This window comes from Patagioenas fasciata, chromosome 22 (assembly GCF_037038585.1).
Source record: "Patagioenas fasciata isolate bPatFas1 chromosome 22, bPatFas1.hap1, whole genome shotgun sequence".
Lineage (NCBI taxonomy): Eukaryota > Metazoa > Chordata > Aves > Columbiformes > Columbidae > Patagioenas > Patagioenas fasciata.
The window spans coordinates 9,445-16,915 of record NC_092541.1 but is presented as its reverse complement, the minus strand read 5'-3'; positions in this window follow the sequence as shown (position 1 = coordinate 16,915).

Below are 7,471 nucleotides of genomic sequence, written 5' to 3'. Positions count from 1 at the left end.
TGACACCCCGTTGACACCCCGTTGACACCCCTTTCACACCCCTTTGACACCCCGTTGACACCCCGTTGACACCCCTTTGACACCCCTTTCACACCCCGTTGACACCCCTTTGACACCCCTTTCACACCCCTTTGACACCCCGTTGACACCCCTTTGACACCCCTTTCACACCCCTTTGACACCCCATTGACACCCCGTTGACACCCCGTTGACACCCCTTTCACACCCCTTTGACACCCCTTTGACACCCCTTTGACACCCCTTTGACACCCCGTTGACACCCCGTTGACACCCCTTTGACACCCCTTTCACACCCCTTTGACACCCCATTGACACCCCGTTGACACCCCTTTGACACCCCTTTCACACCCCGTTGACACCCCTTTGACACCCCTTTGACACCCCTTTGACACCCCGTTGACACCCCGTTGACACCCCTTTCACACCCCTTTCACACCCCTTTGACACCCCGTTGATACCCCTTTGACACCCATTTCACACGTCATTCACATCCCAAAGAAAACCTAACAAAAAACAAACAACTTTAATAAACAAATGCTAATAAGACATAATTACTAACGAATTAGGCAAATTACCCAAATAATTCCATAAACTACATAAATTTTTTTTTTGCAACACAACCACAACAAATCCACAAAACAAAAACAAAAAACAAAATCACAACACATAAAAAACACAACACACACCTCCACTCACACAAACTCACAAACACACAAACATAGTTCCTCTCACCTGCTTCCCGTCACGTGCTTCCTGTCACGTGCTTCCTGTCACGTGCTTCCTGTCACCTGCTTCCCGTCACGTGCTTCCTGTCACGTGCTTCCTGTCACGTGCTTCCTGTCACCTGCTTCCCGTCACGTGCTTCCTGTCACGTGCTTCCTGTCACGTGCTTCCTGTCACGTGCTTCCCGTCACGTGCTTCCCGTCACGTGCTTCCTGTCACGTGCTTCCTGTCACGTGCTTCCTGTCACGTGCTTCCTGTCACCTGCTTCCTGTCACGTGCTTCCTGTCACGTGCTTCCTGTCACGTGCTTCCTGTCACCTGCTTCCCGTCACGTGCTTCCTGTCACGTGCTTCCTGTCACGTGCTTCCTGTCACGTGCTTCCCGTCACCTGCTTCCCGTCACGTGCTTCCTGTCACGTGCTTCCTGTCACGTGCTTCCTGTCACGTGCTTCCTGTCACCTGCTTCCTGTCACGTGCTTCCTGTCACGTGCTTCCTGTCACGTGCTTCCTGTCACCTGCTTCCCGTCACGTGCTTCCTGTCACGTGCTTCCTGTCACGTGCTTCCTGTCACCTGCTTCCCGTCACGTGCTTCCCGTCACGTGCTTCCTGTCACGTGCTTCCTGTCACGTGCTTCCTGTCACGTGCTTCCTGTCACCTGCTTCCTGTCACGTGCTTCCTGTCACGTGCTTCCTGTCACGTGCTTCCTGTCACCTGCTTCCCGTCACGTGCTTCCTGTCACGTGCTTCCTGTCACGTGCTTCCTGTCACGTGCTTCCCGTCACCTGCTTCCCGTCACGTGCTTCCTGTCACGTGCTTCCTGTCACGTGCTTCCTGTCACGTGCTTCCTGTCACCTGCTTCCTGTCACGTGCTTCCTGTCACGTGCTTCCTGTCACGTGCTTCCTGTCACCTGCTTCCCGTCACGTGCTTCCTGTCACGTGCTTCCTGTCACGTGCTTCCTGTCACCTGCTTCCCGTCACGTGCTTCCTGTCACGTGCTTCCTGTCACCTGCTTCCCCTCCAATAGGGTTAGGGTTAGGGTTAGGGTTAGGGTTAGGGTTAGGGTTAGGGTTAGGGTTAGGGTTAGGGTTAGGGTTAGGGTTAGGGTTAGGGTTAGGGTTAGGGTTAGGGTTAGGGTTAGGGTTAGGGTTAGGGTTAGGGTTAGGGTTAGGGTTAGGGTTAGGGTTAGGGTTAGGGTTAGGGTTAGGGTTAGGGTTAGGGTTAGGGTTAGGGTTAGGGTTAGGGTTAGGGTTAGGGTTAGGGTTAGGGTTAGGGTTAGGGTTAGGGTTAGGGTTAGGGTTAGGGTTAGGGTTAGGGTTAGGGTTAGGGTTAGGGTTAGGGTTAGGGTTAGGGTTAGGGTTAGGGTTAGGGTTAGGGTTAGGGTTAGGGTTAGGGTTAGGGTTAGGGTTAGGGTTAGGGTTAGGGTTAGGGTTAGGGTTAGGGTTAGGGTTAGGGTTAGGGTTAGGGTTAGGGTTAGGGTTAGGGTTAGGGTTAGGGTTAGGGTTAGGGTTAGGGTTAGGGTTAGGGTTAGGGTTAGGGTTAGGGTTAGGGTTAGGGTTAGGGTTAGGGTTAGGGTTAGGGTTAGGGTTAGGGTTAGGGTTAGGGTTAGGGTTAGGGTTAGGGTTAGGGTTAGGGTTAGGGTTAGGGTTAGGGTTAGGGTTAGGGTTAGGGTTAGGGTTAGGGTTAGGGTTAGGGTTAGGGTTAGGGTTAGGGTTAGGGTTAGGGTTAGGGTTAGGGTTAGGGTTAGGGTTAGGGTTAGGGTTAGGGTTAGGGTTAGGGTTAGGGTTAGGGTTAGGGTTAGGGTTAGGGTTAGGGTTAGGGTTAGGGTTAGGGTTAGGGTTAGGGTTAGGGTTAGGGTTAGGGTTAGGGTTAGGGTTAGGGTTAGGGTTAGGGTTAGGGTTAGGGTTAGGGTTAGGGTTAGGGTTAGGGTTAGGGTTAGGGTTAGGGTTAGGGTTAGGGTTAGGGTTAGGGTTAGGGTTAGGGTTAGGGTTAGGGTTAGGGTTAGGGTTAGGGTTAGGGTTAGGGTTAGGGTTAGGGTTAGGGTTAGGGTTAGGGTTAGGGTTAGGGTTAGGGTTAGGGTTAGGGTTAGGGTTAGGGTTAGGGTTAGGGTTAGGGTTAGGGTTAGGGTTAGGGTTAGGGTTAGGGTTAGGGTTAGGGTTAGGGTTAGGGTTAGGGTTAGGGTTAGGGTTAGGGTTAGGGTTAGGGTTAGGGTTAGGGTTAGGGTTAGGGTTAGGGTTAGGGTTAGGGTTAGGGTTAGGGTTAGGGTTAGGGTTAGGGTTAGGGTTAGGGTTAGGGTTAGGGTTAGGGTTAGGGTTAGGGTTAGGGTTAGGGTTAGGGTTAGGGTTAGGGTTAGGGTTAGGGTTAGGGTTAGGGTTAGGGTTAGGGTTAGGGTTAGGGTTAGGGTTAGGGTTAGGGTTAGGGTTAGGGTTAGGGTTAGGGTTAGGGTTAGGGTTAGGGTTAGGGTTAGGGTTAGGGTTAGGGTTAGGGTTAGGGTTAGGGTTAGGGTTAGGGTTAGGGTTAGGGTTAGGGTTAGGGTTAGGGTTAGGGTTAGGGTTAGGGTTAGGGTTAGGGTTAGGGTTAGGGTTAGGGTTAGGGTTAGGGTTAGGGTTAGGGTTAGGGTTAGGGTTAGGGTTAGGGTTAGGGTTAGGGTTAGGGTTAGGGTTAGGGTTAGGGTTAGGGTTAGGGTTAGGGTTAGGGTTAGGGTTAGGGTTAGGGTTAGGGTTAGGGTTAGGGTTAGGGTTAGGGTTAGGGTTAGGGTTAGGGTTAGGGTTAGGGTTAGGGTTAGGGTTAGGGTTAGGGTTAGGGTTAGGGTTAGGGTTAGGGTTAGGGTTAGGGTTAGGGTTAGGGTTAGGGTTAGGGTTAGGGTTAGGGTTAGGGTTAGGGTTAGGGTTAGGGTTAGGGTTAGGGTTAGGGTTAGGGTTAGGGTTAGGGTTAGGGTTAGGGTTAGGGTTAGGGTTAGGGTTAGGGTTAGGGTTAGGGTTAGGGTTAGGGTTAGGGTTAGGGTTAGGGTTAGGGTTAGGGTTAGGGTTAGGGTTAGGGTTAGGGTTAGGGTTAGGGTTAGGGTTAGGGTTAGGGTTAGGGTTAGGGTTAGGGTTAGGGTTAGGGTTAGGGTTAGGGTTAGGGTTAGGGTTAGGGTTAGGGTTAGGGTTAGGGTTAGGGTTAGGGTTAGGGTTAGGGTTAGGGTTAGGGTTAGGGTTAGGGTTAGGGTTAGGGTTAGGGTTAGGGTTAGGGTTAGGGTTAGGGTTAGGGTTAGGGTTAGGGTTAGGGTTAGGGTTAGGGTTAGGGTTAGGGTTAGGGTTAGGGTTAGGGTTAGGGTTAGGGTTAGGGTTAGGGTTAGGGTTAGGGTTAGGGTTAGGGTTAGGGTTAGGGTTAGGGTTAGGGTTAGGGTTAGGGTTAGGGTTAGGGTTAGGGTTAGGGTTAGGGTTAGGGTTAGGGTTAGGGTTAGGGTTAGGGTTAGGGTTAGGGTTAGGGTTAGGGTTAGGGTTAGGGTTAGGGTTAGGGTTAGGGTTAGGGTTAGGGTTAGGGTTAGGGTTAGGGTTAGGGTTAGGGTTAGGGTTAGGGTTAGGGTTAGGGTTAGGGTTAGGGTTAGGGTTAGGGTTAGGGTTAGGGTTAGGGTTAGGGTTAGGGTTAGGGTTAGGGTTAGGGTTAGGGTTAGGGTTAGGGTTAGGGTTAGGGTTAGGGTTAGGGTTAGGGTTAGGGTTAGGGTTAGGGTTAGGGTTAGGGTTAGGGTTAGGGTTAGGGTTAGGGTTAGGGTTAGGGTTAGGGTTAGGGTTAGGGTTAGGGTTAGGGTTAGGGTTAGGGTTAGGGTTAGGGTTAGGGTTAGGGTTAGGGTTAGGGTTAGGGTTAGGGTTAGGGTTAGGGTTAGGGTTAGGGTTAGGGTTAGGGTTAGGGTTAGGGTTAGGGTTAGGGTTAGGGTTAGGGTTAGGGTTAGGGTTAGGGTTAGGGTTAGGGTTAGGGTTAGGGTTAGGGTTAGGGTTAGGGTTAGGGTTAGGGTTAGGGTTAGGGTTAGGGTTAGGGTTAGGGTTAGGGTTAGGGTTAGGGTTAGGGTTAGGGTTAGGGTTAGGGTTAGGGTTAGGGTTAGGGTTAGGGTTAGGGTTAGGGTTAGGGTTAGGGTTAGGGTTAGGGTTAGGGTTAGGGTTAGGGTTAGGGTTAGGGTTAGGGTTAGGGTTAGGGTTAGGGTTAGGGTTAGGGTTAGGGTTAGGGTTAGGGTTAGGGTTAGGGTTAGGGTTAGGGTTAGGGTTAGGGTTAGGGTTAGGGTTAGGGTTAGGGTTAGGGTTAGGGTTAGGGTTAGGGTTAGGGTTAGGGTTAGGGTTAGGGTTAGGGTTAGGGTTAGGGTTAGGGTTAGGGTTAGGGTTAGGGTTAGGGTTAGGGTTAGGGTTAGGGTTAGGGTTAGGGTTAGGGTTAGGGTTAGGGTTAGGGTTAGGGTTAGGGTTAGGGTTAGGGTTAGGGTTAGGGTTAGGGTTAGGGTTAGGGTTAGGGTTAGGGTTAGGGTTAGGGTTAGGGTTAGGGTTAGGGTTAGGGTTAGGGTTAGGGTTAGGGTTAGGGTTAGGGTTAGGGTTAGGGTTAGGGTTAGGGTTAGGGTTAGGGTTAGGGTTAGGGTTAGGGTTAGGGTTAGGGTTAGGGTTAGGGTTAGGGTTAGGGTTAGGGTTAGGGTTAGGGTTAGGGTTAGGGTTAGGGTTAGGGTTAGGGTTAGGGTTAGGGTTAGGGTTAGGGTTAGGGTTAGGGTTAGGGTTAGGGTTAGGGTTAGGGTTAGGGTTAGGGTTAGGGTTAGGGTTAGGGTTAGGGTTAGGGTTAGGGTTAGGGTTAGGGTTAGGGTTAGGGTTAGGGTTAGGGTTAGGGTTAGGGTTAGGGTTAGGGTTAGGGTTAGGGTTAGGGTTAGGGTTAGGGTTAGGGTTAGGGTTAGGGTTAGGGTTAGGGTTAGGGTTAGGGTTAGGGTTAGGGTTAGGGTTAGGGTTAGGGTTAGGGTTAGGGTTAGGGTTAGGGTTAGGGTTAGGGTTAGGGTTAGGGTTAGGGTTAGGGTTAGGGTTAGGGTTAGGGTTAGGGTTAGGGTTAGGGTTAGGGTTAGGGTTAGGGTTAGGGTTAGGGTTAGGGTTAGGGTTAGGGTTAGGGTTAGGGTTAGGGTTAGGGTTAGGGTTAGGGTTAGGGTTAGGGTTAGGGTTAGGGTTAGGGTTAGGGTTAGGGTTAGGGTTAGGGTTAGGGTTAGGGTTAGGGTTAGGGTTAGGGTTAGGGTTAGGGTTAGGGTTAGGGTTAGGGTTAGGGTTAGGGTTAGGGTTAGGGTTAGGGTTAGGGTTAGGGTTAGGGTTAGGGTTAGGGTTAGGGTTAGGGTTAGGGTTAGGGTTAGGGTTAGGGTTAGGGTTAGGGTTAGGGTTAGGGTTAGGGTTAGGGTTAGGGTTAGGGTTAGGGTTAGGGTTAGGGTTAGGGTTAGGGTTAGGGTTAGGGTTAGGGTTAGGGTTAGGGTTAGGGTTAGGGTTAGGGTTAGGGTTAGGGTTAGGGTTAGGGTTAGGGTTAGGGTTAGGGTTAGGGTTAGGGTTAGGGTTAGGGTTAGGGTTAGGGTTAGGGTTAGGGTTAGGGTTAGGGTTAGGGTTAGGGTTAGGGTTAGGGTTAGGGTTAGGGTTAGGGTTAGGGTTAGGGTTAGGGTTAGGGTTAGGGTTAGGGTTAGGGTTAGGGTTAGGGTTAGGGTTAGGGTTAGGGTTAGGGTTAGGGTTAGGGTTAGGGTTAGGGTTAGGGTTAGGGTTAGGGTTAGGGTTAGGGTTAGGGTTAGGGTTAGGGTTAGGGTTAGGGTTAGGGTTAGGGTTAGGGTTAGGGTTAGGGTTAGGGTTAGGGTTAGGGTTAGGGTTAGGGTTAGGGTTAGGGTTAGGGTTAGGGTTAGGGTTAGGGTTAGGGTTAGGGTTAGGGTTAGGGTTAGGGTTAGGGTTAGGGTTAGGGTTAGGGTTAGGGTTAGGGTTAGGGTTAGGGTTAGGGTTAGGGTTAGGGTTAGGGTTAGGGTTAGGGTTAGGGTTAGGGTTAGGGTTAGGGTTAGGGTTAGGGTTAGGGTTAGGGTTAGGGTTAGGGTTAGGGTTAGGGTTAGGGTTAGGGTTAGGGTTAGGGTTAGGGTTAGGGTTAGGGTTAGGGTTAGGGTTAGGGTTAGGGTTAGGGTTAGGGTTAGGGTTAGGGTTAGGGTTAGGGTTAGGGTTAGGGTTAGGGTTAGGGTTAGGGTTAGGGTTAGGGTTAGGGTTAGGGTTAGGGTTAGGGTTAGGGTTAGGGTTAGGGTTAGGGTTAGGGTTAGGGTTAGGGTTAGGGTTAGGGTTAGGGTTAGGGTTAGGGTTAGGGTTAGGGTTAGGGTTAGGGTTAGGGTTAGGGTTAGGGTTAGGGTTAGGGTTAGGGTTAGGGTTAGGGTTAGGGTTAGGGTTAGGGTTAGGGTTAGGGTTAGGGTTAGGGTTAGGGTTAGGGTTAGGGTTAGGGTTAGGGTTAGGGTTAGGGTTAGGGTTAGGGTTAGGGTTAGGGTTAGGGTTAGGGTTAGGGTTAGGGTTAGGGTTAGGGTTAGGGTTAGGGTTAGGGTTAGGGTTAGGGTTAGGGTTAGGGTTAGGGTTAGGGTTAGGGTTAGGGTTAGGGTTAGGGTTAGGGTTAGGGTTAGGGTTAGGGTTAGGGTTAGGGTTAGGGTTAGGGTTAGGGTTAGGGTTAGGGTTAGGGTTAGGGTTAGGGTTAGGGTTAGGGTTAGGGTTAGGGTTAGGGTTAGGGTTAGGGTTAGGGTTAG